We start from the raw sequence: 17,009 nt of genomic DNA on the forward strand, positions 1-17,009 counted from the left end.
ACTCACCACGGGGATCCAAAGGTGTTAAAATCTTTGTAAGAATATTCATCCCTTTAATGCCAGCTGTAGTATCCCATAGATTGGGGAATAATCCTTAATCATCCCCCAAAAAGCAGAACTGCTCTTCCAAAGAACTCAAGGGAGATGGTTGTTGCAAACCTGGAAGTGCATCAGTGTGAAACACTGAAGAGCATGGTCCTTGGCTTCCATACGCACATAGGAGGGAGAGTCTTTTCTAACCTGAAAGGAAAAGACAGGTAGAAAAAATTATATTAATGTTGGACCATGCCTAAATTAATCCCAGCATTCATGTCTGGGAACTTTTTGAAGGACAAGTATTCAATGCAGAGGTACACATGGAGTCCATAACATCATGAGAGCTTTAATCCTTCATGTCATGAAGCTGATCTTGAAAGTGAGACCTGCCTGGGTTTGAACCGTGGGTCCTCTGATGAGTTCTTAATCACTGCTGCTTTTTTTCTGAAGGGCAGTGCCTATTCCAGTGACTCGTCTTCCTTCTAAGGAACAGAACAGAAATTTTTCCACAAGAGGAAGAAGAAAAGTCTGCCTAAATGTATCTAAACAAATAGCTGACGCCTGAAGCAGTGGAGCATGTCTATCTAGGAGTAGTTATGCTTCTATTTCAACGTCAACCACAGCTCAGCAGTCTCTTAGTAAACACATCATCTGCTTTGCTCTAATACTTTTGTTTCATCACTCACGGAGTACATTATGTCTTGAATTGCATACTGTGTGGTTTGCAGAAAACATGGGAGGAAATACATCATCTTGCATTTGTCCTTCCCTATGTAATGTAGCCTGTTACCTGTGGCAGCAACTGGAAGGTTTGTGTGCAGTGGCAGGAGTAGAATTATCAAGGTCTTTTAGACTTCAGTCACATTAAAGGTGAAAAAATATTAAAGCTGCAACTAAAAATAACTTTTTTTTATCCTTTCTGAGATCAGAATTAAGTGTGCCACAGTAGGAATAACAATTCTTATATTCCAAATCACTATAAAACCTCAGAACTACTAAACAATAACCTGAGGATTTGATGAAAAATCTTGTCTAACAAGAGCAACAGGCATCTTTTATTTCCAGTGAAGACCTGCACACATGCAGAGAGAATTCATTCCCAGCACACAGGATAACCTCAACAAGGGAGCAGATTGCTGAGATAACCTGGCTCTACTTTTACCTTGGCTATATTTCTGCCTTCAAAAATGTGCAGCGTAAGTCCTCTAGGTTTGGGGTGCATTTTTGCAAAATGCATAACTTATGTTTGGCACAGTATTTGGGTAGTGCATGGAAAATAACTGGCTAGAGATAAGGCTCCAGCTTTCAGTACAGGATGTAGTCTTTAAAAAGCACCTAAAGGAATGCAAAACATTTTGATGGAAAAATATAAAGGACATGGAGCCTTATTGCTTGTGAGCATGTTAAGGACTTCTGCTAAAACATCTGTCCTTTGAGAGAGCTCTTTCTTCTGAAAAGGGCAACTGCCTCACTTCTGCTGATTGTATTTACAAAGGGCAAAGTGAGGTTTTGCCGTACCCTTAATGGACAGAGGCTAGTGGCAAATCTTGCTCTTTCATAAATCTCAGCATTCCTGGTGGTGTTTGTTGTCAGAATCCATTAGGAATAAGTGCTTGGACTGCAGGGCCGTGGAGAGGCAGCGTGTCTCCTGCAGTGCCACGCAGAGAAAGTGGGGTGGGGACCGTCCCTGGCCCTGCACTGCGGGACAGCACAGGCAGCAGCTCCCCCTCGCAGAGCCAGCAAGCAGCAGAGCTGGGAAACATGAGGGATGGCTGTTAGGGACCAGAGCTGAGTCATCTATAAAACAATCATAAGGAAACACACATTCTTCCTGAGAGAAAATCAATAGAACTTTGCACTTTTCCTTGTAATATTTCCAGTCTGCACCATCAGCCATAGTTTGCTCACAGTTATACAGCTATAAATTCACTGCGAGTTAATGGATTTCTACAAATATGAATGGATTTACAAGAGTGTAACAGAGCTGATGCTGGAGCCATGCACATGTAAAAATACATGGAACAAAAGTAGTTTTACAGCACACAGGTGACCTTCAAAGTACTAAGTAAAAAGCAAAATTACCTTGTTCCTGGTATGATCCTATTCTGGCAGAATTCCCAAGGGAAATAACATGTGCAGTCCTGAAACCATCGCTGTGTGGGCAGGAGGGACAGAGATGTACCAAAGGGAAGACGGGCGAGCAAGCAGCTTCACACTGTGATGGAGAAAGCAAAAGAATGACTGAACATGTCATTTTTCATTTCCTGCATAAAACATTTTGGAGTCCCATCTCACTAAGTAAATAATGTGCTCCCAAACTTTTGTGTCAAAACTAGGTTGGTTAATGTATGAGCTGCCGCTATTCCATTTGTTACTACACAGTAAATTTCATGCTTAGCCAGAGGCTGGCAAAGTTCATTTATTCATTATCCCCAAACTTCGGGCAGTTATTATTCAAACTCCCCTAGTACATCTATTTAATAAGAAAAGAACAGAAAATTGATGGGATCAAAAATGTTAAAGTCTTAATTAATGCTTTTAGCAAAGACTGATTGAGGGGGTTGGGGGGAAGTTATTGTGAGAATATTAATTGGTAGCGTGAGTATGCTGCCTCGTGTTGCTGGGAGAGCGAAGGGCTCTCGACCAAGGATGTCAAGGACACCTGCAGCCTGCTGGCCCATGGGGACACCAGCTCTGTCACCCTGGGGCTCTGCCACCAGGTAAGGGAGAGCCAGTGCTACAAGCCACGGGAGAGTGCTAAAATACCAACCAACATGTACAAATTATTGCTTATTAATAAAGAGAGTTATTAGATGGTAAAAGTTTGCCTTACAGCAAAGACGTGGGATTATTTTTTTAACTGTTTTTTGGGCTTTTGTGGTGTGTTTGTCCCCCCAGCAGCCTTGTGGCACTGCAGACTATGGGGCTGTGGTGCACAGCGCTGGGGGCTTCGGTCTCCAGACAAATTTGGGTTTTGTTCATGCAGGAGCAGTTATAGCTATTCCATAGGAAAATTAAGGGGCTTTAAACCAAAGAGAATGAGACCAAGGCTGGAAGAAGCCCAGCAAGGCAGGAGGGCAGCCGTGAGGGATTCCTGCATCCCCCTGTCCTGCCCCGGAGCGGCAGCAACACCTGTTATCAGCACAGCCATGGGGGTTTGGCAGGGGCTGGGGAAGAGGAATGGAGGGAGGGTTTGTTGGTTTTAGGCCATATTTCTAAAACCCAGCAATCTCTGCTGAGTAAAAAATTCATATTATTATAAATGGAGCCAGCCACGGAAACTATGCAGTTCAGACCTGCATCAACGACAATTCAAAACAGAGCACTGAGCAAGATGGCTTTTTTAGGGCTCCATTCTGATGTCAATGAATGGATTGAAATCTCTTATTTTTCCTCCAGTGACTGACAGCCTTTTAATTAGAGCAATTATGGATATTCCAAGCAAATCACAGTTATATTAAGAAGAGTCAAATCGAAGAGGACTGTGCTGTAGCATTAGCTAATGGATTTCCCTATTTGTTGCTTACAGATTTGATTTCCTGTTATTGTTAAAATGTTTCGTAAGTCTTGTATGGATAATCATCTGTAGTTAAGGGTCTAATATCTTGAAAATAACTCCAAAAATGCTTACAATTCAACTGAGGGTTACACTTTTCCAATGAACAGTTTCAGAATTTACTCTGGGGAAGATGAGAAAGAGGACGTTAAGCTATTATTTTTTCTATGCTATGACCAGATCTGTCCAAAACTTTCATTCATCCTGGTGTAAGTACCCCTGAAATAGGAATCAACAGGTAAAACTTTGGGAATGCTAAGCAGGATGAAAAAACAGATGCCCACATAACATGGGCTCTTATTTGGGGATTTTTGTGTCTTGAAAATCTGCAGTAATTGATTGGGGTTTTTTTATAACTAGAATACGAATTCTGCATTACAAGCCTGAAAAATATTTAGAATAATAGAATCACAGAATTTAGTAAGTTGCTCTGACAACTGAGTGAAGATCATTATTCATTTTGGGGTTTAGGGTGGCCTATGTAGTTACTAGGCAGGTGTTGATATTTAGGCTGTCAGCTGAAGTCAGCTGTTCAGGCAAAAATTAGTAGGATACTTTTGATTTCCAAGTGCTGTGTTTTTTATAATAGTTTTTAATTTCATCTTTTTTAACAGTGCTTCTGTATTCATAACCTATGGTAAACATGAAATTTAGCTCTAAATTCCCATGGCAGAGGCTCTTTTTAACACATATGCTATAATTTATTTACACTTGTATTTCACTGCTTCCAGAGTTGTCAGAGTTGATCCAAGTGACAGACACCTGTCAGTATATCATTAATCAACTGTCTTTGCAGTTTTAAAAATGTGTCATCAGCCCCACAGGGAGAGCTGCTCCGCTGTTAGGATGGGTAGGAGGAAGGTCGGTGTCAGGACTTTGACACTCACCCTGGGTTTGCCTCATCCTTCCCTCCCAAGAAGAGCAGCATGGTGGGTTGCTGCGACCTAGATATGAGCAGCTTGGCCAAACATCAGCAAAGAGTCTGATCACTGAATTACCAAATTACCCCTTGGGACACGTGCCCTCTCATGGTCTGTGCTCTGAGACCTGCTCTCAGAAAGTCAACTCTCTGGAGCCTCCAAAGACTCACAAACATGCTGGTGGAGACTCTTAATTTCTCAGCTTCCTGGCATCCCTGCAAAAGCCCTGACAGCAGGACGGCAGGGGCTGGGCTGCTGGGCTCTCAGAGCCCTGGCCAGTGCAGCTCAGGAAACCTCCTGCCCAGCATCCCAGTGCACAGCCCAGCCTCAGGCGCTCTGCCCCAGCTTCGAGCCAGCAAGGACAGTGGCAGCACAAGGAAAAGCCACCCGGCGGCTCCTGAAGGGACCCTCAAGTGCCTCAGGATTTAAAAGCCTGCTCTCCCTAGTTAGTCCTGTGTCTCTGACAGGAATTAGGATGTTGTTGACACACCCCACATTGTTACACTGAACATACATTGCTCTGAGCTCTGGAAAGCTGTGAGTACCTAGTCAGTGTGCCTGGCCACGACTAAGCCAAGCAGCACATGAGCTTGGGAGCTGAGCTTGCTCACAAACATTGATAAATCTTTGGAAAAGGACATGGTGCGCACATGTAAATCTGAGTCAGGCCAAGGAATAACTGTACTGAGTGATGACCTAGACTGACCCATGTCTGTCAGGGATACCTGATACCCTGAAGGGGATGTAGCACTCGAGAAAGTGCACAGGAGAAGCTAAAGGCAACAAATTCAAATGAGACAATGGAAAGGTACAGTTTGATTAAGGAAACATCAGCTACTTTATGATCTTTACCAAATACACTCACATTTGTGATTCATTTATGCTAATTGAGTGCAAGACAGTAAAAATACAATCATTCAGTGCTACAAATAATGATAATAGTGTAATCCATTTACAGAGGCCTTGGATATAATTTTGACTTTTATAGTGGTATGAAAGTCTCAAGTTAGTTAAATGCACAGCAAGGTGCTAATTGCAACCCTGGTTAAAATGAACCTCAGTTTATGGTCAAGTCCCTTGTTGAGCTAATGACTGTATCTGAGCTAGCTGAGTCCCACTGAAGTCAGCGACAGACTCCTTACATTGTGACGTCTTTTAATAATTAATAACACTGGCATTTCAGTCTCCAGGGAAATAGGCAGTGTTTGACAAGACAGGAAAACCAAAACTGAGTACATACCGGTGCGTTGATGCTGTTGTGGGTTTGTTGATGTGGCCACCTTGCAGTTTTTTCAGCACGTAGAGTCATTCGGAAGCAAGGGACACCTCACTGCCACCGGGGCTGGGGGAGCTCAAACGCCAGCAAATGGTAGTTAGTAACACACAGCAGGCACCTGTCAAAATCTGAACTGTAACATGATTTAATATCAAGACTGAGTAAATGGTTCTAAATCCAGCTTGTTGCAGTGTCACATGCGAGAAGTTGAACTTGTTTGCAATATTTTTCAAGAGCATAAAATCTCATTATTAACCTAAGAGTTGATTATTTTAACATCAGAGAGGTCTCATGCTACTTGTGCTATACTAAAGCATTCCACTAAAGCCAACCATCTCAAAATCAAACGCATGGAGCTCTGCTAGCTTCAGAAAGTATTTGTCAACCTAGTCATAAATGCGCATGGAAAAGGCAGCCTTGTTTAGGCTCATTACCCAGGGTAATTCGAACCTTGCCACTGCAGGTTTGGAGCAGAGCAGCATGAGAGAAAGCACAGCTCATGTTCCATGCCATGAAAATGCCACGTGTTCACACAGCACGTTTCCCTTCATTCAGCGCTCATCTGTTGCTGCTGGCATTTACAGGGCTTGGGGAAAATACCCCTCGCGGTGGTTGTTTATAGCTGACAGTGCGACTGCAGCATGGAGAGGGAGGAGGCTGGAGAAGCTGCAGGGGCCATTTACCTGAGGACACTAAAACTCACCTGCCGTGGGATCTGGGGAGCAAGAGATCATCATGCTGCACAGCCTGCGCAGGGAAATGTGCTCAGTCAGTTCTGCGATCAGGCTGAAGCCATTTATTTTTATTTGAGCAACACTCTGTGTTCCCAAAACAGCTGGATGGAGCTCAAGGAGACAGGTGAATAAGCAGGAGCAGCACCATTCGCCACTGTTCAAAGTTTCACTCTGCTCTAAAATAAGCTTTTCTCAGTGGAGAGAAAGTGTTTGGGTTTTTCTTCATATGCTGAACCAAGAAGCAAAATAAGGTGTTTTCCCAAATAAACTCACTGATAATGATTTTCATCATGCATCCCTAGCTAATAGGGGTGTGATAAAGCGCATAACTCAAACGCTATCTAGCCTGAGGGCTTAAAGAAACGCTTAACTCTGCCTGCAAACCAGAGTGGAGACAGCTGATGTGACAGCTGCCTATCAGTAGACTGCAGGCTTCAAACGAGCAGGGAACAGAGGTGCACTGATTGCAGTTTAATTCTGCCCACAATCGTGCCCGCTTGGTTCAGTGTAGTTACTCGATGGCCAATAAGGCATTAAATAGTCACCATGTACAGCTTATTTTGGGAGAAAGTATTTTAACAGCACAGGTGACTACTGTGCATGCATTAAGAAAACCAGGACACAGCGTACCCAATTTAGTTTAGCTACAGTAAAATAATTGTAATAGAGCAATGCTGACCCCAACTACTGAACGGTGACACTCGGCTTTTGCTGCACAGGAGAGATTAGGTTTTTCTGGTTTGTTTTCCTCCCTCTCTCTTTATATATATATTTCATGTATAAAGCATATATTTAATATTCAGATGTTTGAGACAAAACCCCAATATTTTAGAGACAAAAGTGCCCTTCAAGCCCAGCAGCACAAGCCACTGTCTCATGGAAACAGCAATTGCAAGTGGAAAATAGCCCCTGCTGTGCAACACCTCCACTTACTTTGTTATATTGCAATATATTTTCTTGTTTTTCATGTGCCTCGTTCGTGTGACCCTGCCAGTATAAAAAAATGGTTATTGACAGTGTCTTTGTTTTTGTTTTATTATAATGTAATCTATGGGATGCTGAAAGTCTGCAAGTTACTCGTACTTTACTTGACTGACGTTTCTCTGAGAGTCAAAAAATTGCTATGTATACTTGACTGAGATTAAAATGGGTAGATTGTGTATAGCTGTATCCTGCTTTCAAAGCACAGGATTGGAAGGCTTCCATTAAATTGTTATTTTCGGTTATTATTAGCTCCTAAATCAGTTAATATAATTTCTTTCCCATAATGAATGCACAGCATTGTAAGCCTAAATGCCATATTTTCTATTGATCTATTTCCACAACCTGTTTAGTGAAATAATTAAAATGATTTACAAGGCTGACCCAATATCTTAGTGGTTTAGTAAATCATGTTGCTGTGTGAGAGACTCAGCCAGTTTTAAACTCACAGCTCTTGGCAGCACCGGGACCTTGGAGCGGAGCTGCAGCGAGTGCCGCGCTGTGTCTGATGGTGCGCTCAACACCGGCCTGCGGAAACGCCTCCTCCGATGCTCAGGGAGAATAAGGGCTCCAACTGGTTTGTTCATTCATCACCTCTGTTCAAAGCACAAAAATATTTTGGTGCAACCAAGCCAGAGCAGAATTTGAGCTGCAATCTGCAGGTAATACATCTTCATGGCAACTTTAACATCCCTGGTTTCTACCCTGAGAGCTGACACCACATGCCTGTGCAGGCAGCAAAAATGGGGGCAACTGTGGAGCCTGGTATTTTTATACGCAAGACGATGTGGGAAATGATTATTTCTATCTTTTTTGGTTGTTTTAACTCAGAAGAGGAGGACAACTACAAACACAATTTCTCTTTAAATGCCAGGGTTATGGAAGGGCTCAGCTGGATTCAGTGCTGTCAAGACAGAGACACTAAGACATGCCCCAAAGTCTCTCAAATCTCTGGCAGTCCCCTTGACAATCTCCAGTGACTCCTCAGGCAGGAGGGAGGGCTTCACTAAGACAAACTCCCCGGCACAGGAGCCCCTCCTGCAACGATACGAGCTCTCCTGAGTCCTCTGTGTCTCCCACAGCTCTCACAGGCAAACACACAGGGCTGATAAAGGCAGGATTTACGAAATATTCCCAGGTTTGTTTCTAGCTCACTTCTCTAACAGGGAGCCCTCAAAGCAGCGCCAGAAGGACATTACAGCTGTGCCTGGGAAGAGACGTAGCAGCCAGTCTCTGTAGCAAGAGTGCTAAGAACAAACAACATTTAAAGTGTTATTACAAAAAGCCGGTAGCAACCCTCTTTCCCATGAAAAATGTACATTTTAACAGCTGCAGTCTGGAACAAAAGGGACTGAGGTGGCTTCTGTGTGACCAGGGCACTGGCTGCAAAGTAAAGGGTGTGCAGCCAGGGCCAGCCCTCATGGGGATCGTGGCCCCGGGGGTCCTGCCCTGGCCAGCCGCACAGGGAGGACATCCCCTGGGGACACACACACAGGCAGGAAGGCCACAGACCTCTGTCCTGGTCAACAACAGCAAGGACAGAGCCCATAGCTCTGAAATCAGTCAGCATTTGAGACACCATTTATAATGTCTCCACTTGCAATCCTGAGCAAGCCTTGAGCTTGCTTTCAGCATCTAGCGCATATTTTTTAGTTCTATTATTTTGCTTAATTATACAAAGAAAAGAAAAATGTCCTATAAAAACTTAAAAATTTGAAGACAGTTGTTGGATGCACTTTGCAGCAGATGTCAATATCTTCCTTCCTGACCCTAACCTGCCACGATTTCCTTTTTGCTTTAAATGGACCTGTAATTTCACAATGTGAATTCAGCTGGAACTATTCTTTTCATTAAATAAACTTTACCTTTGCACTGACTGCTCCAGGCTCTGAAAAGAAACACCCCTTGCTTGTCACTGTTCCAAAATGTAGGTCTGAAATTAAAAAAGAAGTGTTGGTAAATGGGCTGTAATCACACTGAAGGGCAAGTGAGTATTCCTCCTCTAAGGCAGAAGAAAATAAAGGAAAATCTGCTTTGCTTTCTGCTGCATCAATGCTGATAATTTTACAGATCAGAGGATTTTTTTTAGGAAGAAGCCTGCTGTGCTCACTATGTGTTTCAGAGATGAAATACCTATAGTCATGCTCTTAATGCCACACTTGGAAGTGTAAATCAGGGCCTCATTTCTACAAGCATCCCGCACCCAGCAGAACCTAGCGCTGCAGCAGCAGACAGCCTGTGCTGTGGCACACACCACAAGCCAGACCCGGCAACTCTGGATTCACCGCAGGGCAGAGCACGCAACGTTAATGGTATATTTATCCTCTAATGTGAGCATGAGAGCTGTGGGGATGTTATATAAGAGCTTCATGGCGATGATATGATGGAAATGGGATGCGAGAGTCAAAAAGCCCTCAGAGAAGGACCATAACACACAAACACACCCTGCTGTGCACACAGCAGGGTCACAGGCCCCTCTTCTGCATCAGGTGAACATCCCACCCACTTCGATGTCTGTCTGGCCTCAGAATTAGTTGTCTTCCAGAACAGGACAACCACAAACCAGGAGGAGCTGGGCAGCTCTGCCAATGATAAGTGCACATTGCTAACGCTGCTGAGGTCCTGAGCAGAAATGCACTTGTTGCCCCAAGTCTAGACGTGCAGTTCTGTCAGTGACTACCAACCACTTTACAGACAAGTCAACCCCTTCCTGCACCTACCAAAGATCCTTGAGCTTTCTGCACTCTCAAATAACTGCTGTTCTTCCCGCAGGTGTGATCCGCCACTGCAGCACTCCTAATTTCACACTCCTGTGACTCTTAGAAATCCTTTTAAACCACACCAAGACAGAGAGACTCAAGCTATTTGCTAACTGGGGCTCTGTACTTGCTGAGCTGTGGCAAAGCAAAAGATCCCCCAGCAGCTGTCTGCAAATGCAGTTCAGGTCAGTTATAAGCCTGTGATTAGTTAATTCTGTTTAGAGGATCTGCTTAAATTAAACATTTTCTCTTTCCCATTCTCACCCACCGTTCTGTTTTTAAGAAGTATAAGATGCTCATAATCTCTACCACCTGAAATAATCACTGACAGGATGAAAGCTCTCTCCCTCCCACCCCCACCATTTTTCCCATTGCAAAAATGTATGAATTAATCTCATGCTAAAATTAACATATATTGCTGAGGCAAATGAACTGGCATCTCCATGTATATCTATTAGCTTCCAGCATTTCCTGAGAGGGGCTTTCATTTAATTACCAGCCTGACAGGCTAGCTCACTCCAGAACTGCAGATGCATTTATTACTTTTATCTCCTTGGACACCTGCCTCTCTCCAGAGTTTAACAGATTTCTACTGAAGAGATGGACAAAATATTTTCTATTCCACCAGGTTATTGTTTCTTTAAAAGGCACTTACTAGAGCACTGGCCTCAAACAGGGGATTTTTGGTTGGCTTTGGATGGACTTTTCTTTTTTTCCAGTTACCAAAACAATGCAGCATTAACGTCCTCGCTGCCTCACCACACACCAGCAGTTCAGAAGAAGTCAGATTACAGATAGGGAGCTGCTCTGTGCGGGCAGCTGACCACCCTGACCACTGCTTGTTAAGACCCTGCCTGCGGTGGGAGTCAAGACCCTCACGCGCTGTCGCTGCTCTTCATCCTCCCATGTATGAAAACATCAAGTGGATTTGCCGGGAGACTCCTGAGCACAGGGTCAGTGCCCTTCATTGCAGTCTCATGAGAGGATCAACCTGAATTGCTCTTGAAGCTTTGGGCTTTATATTGTCACCAGCACCTCTATAACTGGTTGATAAAAAGCCAATGTGGATACAGGGAACATTAAAAAGAAAAAATGCTGCCTACATGCATCACCAGCCCAGTGTGACGGGCTATACATAACCTGCGTGACTATACACTGCTCCCAAACAGCTGGGCAAAGACACTGTCACCTCACTGCCTCAGGCAGCAGTGCAGGACACTGTGAGTTCAGGTGCTGACTGCAGCAAAAGGGACAACATGGGGTTTGTTGAGCCCAGTTTCAACACACAAATACTTTCTACTTGTTTTCTCTTTGGGTCACACTACCTGAATTCATGAAGACACACATGTCCTACAGGCAAGATTCGCGTGAGCTGGGTGTTGTGACAGATACAGTCAAACCAGCAGGATCTAAAGCTACAGGGAGCCTCAGTAGCTGAAGCTTTCACGTGTGTGGACTCAGCAATGCGTCCCTTTGGAGGGGTGCACACTGGCTCATTTTATTAAACAGAATGGTTCGTTCCTGACAACCTAATTGTATTGCTTTGAAATAGTCTGGCAGGAACAGGGCCTGCTGATAGTGATGCCTTTGAGAAAGATGCCTCATTACAGAGGAAAAATGAGAAATTTTTATCTGTTTAATTAATGAACCTTTTCAACTTTCTGGGGATTTCACCCCGGTTCCTAACTCCAGGCATTGGCTGGTCCAAGCTGTGCTGCAGACACTGCCCTGCACAGCCAGAGCCTCTTGCTTCTCTGTGGGCTTGGGCAGCAGGAACAGCCCCTGGGCTGGGGGGTGCCCTTGTCTGGACTCTGACCCCAGCACTTTATGCTTAAACACTTTCTGGAAATGCAGCAAAAGATGCTTCAGTGAAACATAAAGTATTTTAACATAAGCCTTGTGCAAAAAGTGCCTCTTCCTTCCTGTCACCTTAGTCCTAGTAAAAACCGCTTCATCTTACTCCAGGGCCCCAAGGCCAAGTTATACACAGTGTATGTAAAACCCTTCTCTGTGTTTAGGAGCTCACTGCGTGTGGTCATAGAATCACATAACAGATTTGGGTTGGACCTTCAGAGCTCATCCAGTGCCCCCCCTGCCATGAGCAGGGACACCTTCACCCAGATCAGGTTGCTCAGAGCCCCGTCCAGCCTGGCCTGGGATGTCTCCAGGGTTGGTTCATCCACCACCTCTCTGGCCAACCTGGGCCAGTGTTTCACCACCCTCAGTGTAAAAAATTTCTTCCTCATGTCTAGCCTGGATCTCCCCTCTTCTAGTTTAAAACCATCACTCCTTGTCCTGTCATAACATGCCCTTCTAAAAAGTCTGTCCCCATCTTTCTTATAGACGCCTTGAGCAGGTGGGTGTCCTGGTCCTGCCAGAAGCTTTGGAGGTGACCAGAGGAAGCATCCTGGCTGCAGGGGAGCACGACTACTGCAGCAGCCACTGTGCTGCAGCATGAAGCGCTCAGAGGTATCGCTTTTCTATTGCACTATATTACAAACAGTAACATACAGTACGCAGTAACACATTTTTGGCCAAAACCTACGTACCATGGGTAAAGTGCCAAGCCAAGACAACCAAACCATGTCACACAGGCTTGCAGAATTTGACAACCCATTTTTTGAGAAAAGCCTAAACATTTTTAATTAAAATCCACTATAATTGATTTTTGAGCCTCAAACCTTTTTATTTGTATTCCTTTTAAATTTTAATGAATTATGTTAATTTTATAGAGTTTAACCAAACCCGAATGAAATATATTAAACTATTCAATCTGCAATAAATCCAATTACTATTATTACTTTATAATTTATCATTTTAATACCCATTTTGCATCATACATCCCTGTCACACATGAGCCAATGTTAATTATGTTTTAAAATAAAATATTCAACGAGACCTAAATGAAACTCAAAGAACAGCAAAAGTAACAACTGTAAGACAGACTGTCATAGAATAATACATGAATACAGAATGCTGGTATTAATTAGCAAATACAAGCTGTTCGGCAGCAGCAGTGATGTCTGTCATCCTGACGTGTGTAGATCATACATGATGTCAGAAAGCACAGAAACCAAACAGCAGCTGCCAAAGCCTCAGTTCTCTGACTCGTTTCTGTTTTGGGGAGCAAGTGTTGCTTTTTCAGTGTTGCTCTGTGAGGCGGGGCTGGGTAGTTCTAGTTTGCAGTAGTTATCTCCAGGTATTCTAGGGTTGCTCATATTTTTAATATTTCAAGAAGGATATAGCTTCTTATTTTGATGTAAGAATATATTGGTGTTTTAACAAGTGGCTTCCTTAACTTGCGGTGAATTGAATGCCTTCAAAATCCTCTTTCCACTGATAATTTTACTGTGAGGCAGGAAGAGGTTGGCATATGGGAGAGCTGGAGTCTTGTATGCTAAAAAAAGCTGCAAACAGGGAAATGCCTTCCAAAAGAGGAAAGAATTTTTAAATTTAGACTTGAAACAGTTAAATTATAACCACACATAGCAATATGCACAGAAAATCCTCAGCAGAGAGCACCGAGAAGCCCTCGGCAGGCAGGAGAGCTGGGCATGGGCAGCCCACCCTGGTCTTGGTCTGCCCTCTGGTGCCAGCAGCCTCAGTGACAGGGCCTGGGCTTTGCAGCCAGCCTGCCAAAAAGACCTGCTTCTTTCTTGGCGTTCACTTTAAAATCTGGGTTTTAAATCATTGAATCATTTGAGCATTATTATTTGCCTTCCGATTTCTGTGCTATTAAGTTACATCGGATTTTGTTTCCAAGCTTTTTCTTATTTTCTTCACGTGCACAAAAGCTAGTATCTTTTATTTACCCTTAAGTGGTATTTGCAATTCAAGATAACAAGGAGCCAGGACTGTAAAGAAATAATGAACCTTCAGCCAGAAAGAATAGTATAGTAGATAAGGGGGAGCACAGCTCTTCCTAATCCATGACTTAAAAGATGAGATGACAAACAAGAAAAAATTATGGAAAATATATGGAAAAGAAACATTCGTGATATACAGGGCACATCAAAACACAACGCTCATCAACCGCCCACAGCCATCTAAAATCAGTCAAGCAGACCCATAATATGCAAGAGTTTGGGCTGCCACACACAAAACTTAGAAACTTTCTTCTAGCAAATCTACGCTGACATTAAATGAAAATTTAGGCCGCTAATACCAAATACTCTGTCCACCCAGCTGGTAAATGGCAGGTCTCACCATGCCTGCCCCACTGTCACCCCCAGACACAACCCTTTCCTAGACGGGTTTTTCCAGGGCACCCATGAGTACAGAATCCCTGGAATTGCACGGCGCAGGTTTACCAGCACAGGTGGGGCGAGGAGATAGCAGGGTATGCGGAGCAGGGTCAGCCCAGATGCCCAAAACATCTGGCAGGGCTCAGCTTTGGGTCCCCCGCAGGGCCAGAGAAGATGTCGGTGGGAGCAGGACCAGGCAGCCATCCAGGACAGCAGCGGGACCTCCGCAGGCCAGCAGCATGATGCTTCAGCAAAGCCCTGGGAAAAGGGGGAAATGGCATCAGAGAGAGGAAATCAGATCAGAAGTTTCTAAACAGAAATTCTTTTCACAAGTACAGATGTCCCTGGGGACCAAATTCAGCTGCTAATGTGATTTGGTCAAGAGGAATAAACAATACTGAGAGCTCAAATGTTTGCTGAGACAGTCCTAGAGAATTATGATATTTATTTCTTGTAGCAATGACAATTAGCTAAAGTATAACAGCCGTTATGGCTGAGTCACTTTTTACACACATCAGTTTACATACTTCTGCTCATCTCTCACTTCAGTTCATAATTACTCTCTTAAAAAAAAGACCAAAACCAACAGACAAACAAACAAAAAAAAAAGCCAAAAAGCACAAACAAAAAAAAAAACCAAAACACACATATAAAAATCCAAACCAAACAAAAAAAACCAACCAAACAACAAAAAAACCCCAACCCACCAAACAACAACATTGATCTTCTATTCTTGTATCACACAAATATCTTTAAATACTGTTTTTGGGTCACTCTGCATCTTAAGTTTTAGCTTCCTCTGACTGTTGATATAAAGCTCTTCCTAGAATTGCTTCCTCATTCACTCAGCTTTCCCCAAGACACTTACCTAGCCTGGCCTCACCAATTTTTTTCCCCACCACTGTAATTCAGCAATACCTACAGGTGCAGCAATATGGCCCCCTAGTGCACACAGTTAGATTGCTTCAATTTTGGGGTCTTGCATAGTTTTATTTTTTGTTATTATTTCTAGAGAGAAACAAAGCCATACATAGATTTAATAGAATAAGAAATGCCAATCCTGGTACCTATAACTTGGTATTAATAAAATATATGAGGTATCTATATCACTATAAATCTATTCCAAGGTGATTTACTTGAAGCAAAAAGCTTCAGAAGTCTAACACACTAAGGCAGAGCAGGTGATGCTGTGCATTCAGAAACATGCATTATACTAATTTTGTTTGCGTATTTCCGTCTCTGAGCCTTCTCTTTCTTAACTAAAAGCTGTCTTTGCATATTCCATGTTTCTCAGTTCCTTCACCCATTCTTTTTCATGTTTAAGCGATGAGAGTCTCGACTCCTGATGCGGAGCGTTCTTGCTGGGACACACACTAACGCACTCATCTCGCTCCCTCAGACATCATATCTGAAGATAAATTGGGAAATGAAGATGTAGAGCTGTTGGAAGAGACCGGCTTCCCCAGGCACCAGTTTAGCCTGGATCATTGGATTTACAACACCAGCGCCGCCAAAACTGATTTGACTATTAATCCCTGAAGTGCCCTAGGAATTGCAGCATAAATCCAGTGAAGGAGCACTCATATGGCCCTAAAGACCCATAGCGCTTATCCCGGTACTCCATTCATGAAAACTGATCTTTTCTTAGTAGCAATGACAACTCAAGGAGCCCGTGCTTTGTAAAACCAAGAGATCCGCTTGCTGTGGCAATGTACTTAACTGCCAGGAGGCCTGTGACACAAACCAACTGGTGCTCACACTTAATACTCTGCAGAGACAGGATCTTTGTTCCTTACACACATACAGAGATCTACAATTTCATTCTCTGTTAGGGATCACTTTAGTGCCTTTGTGCTCCACAGCAGCACTCAACAAAAACATCCTATGTCCTACACCCTGTCTCAGTAACTTGCTCCCTAAGTATCCTTTACTAAGCAGTGCTTAATTTTATCTGCTAAGCCATTATCCCCCGTGACTAGAATATAAACCCCTTCTGTATTTGGAGCACCATCATGTCTGTGCAGAGGGCAGCATGAGCTGGGACTAATCTGGCAAGGAAAAGTAATTGGCTGCTCTGGTTTCAAAGTACCTCTGTATTGTCCAGCAAGCAAGACACTGTCCTGTCCCGGACAGAGAGAGGCAGCGACGTATCAGAGGAGGAAACCCCCACATGTGTAAATCCTGAGCAGGGGAGATCTGCAGAACAAACAAGGCAACAAAAGGTAGAAGGTGCGGGGGCTGCAGGACAGAAAGGTGGAAATGGGTGAACTAACATCCCTTGTGGGCACAACTGCAGGATAAGGGAGAAGAAATGAGGGTTGACGTGTCCAGGCTGCCAGTCACAATAGGTGTCCAGATCCTAAAGCAGTGCTGTTACTATGGGGAGGACACCAACATTCAAACAACATCCTGTTGATGGGCACCACCACTGTAAGAAGTCTGTTCCCATCTTCTTGACATCCACCCTTGAGATTAATAAACATTGATGAGATCCCCTCTTGGC

The sequence above is a fragment of the Nesoenas mayeri genome, assembly GCF_963082525.1.
Source record: "Nesoenas mayeri genome assembly, chromosome: 12".
NCBI classification, from domain to species: domain Eukaryota; kingdom Metazoa; phylum Chordata; class Aves; order Columbiformes; family Columbidae; genus Nesoenas; species Nesoenas mayeri.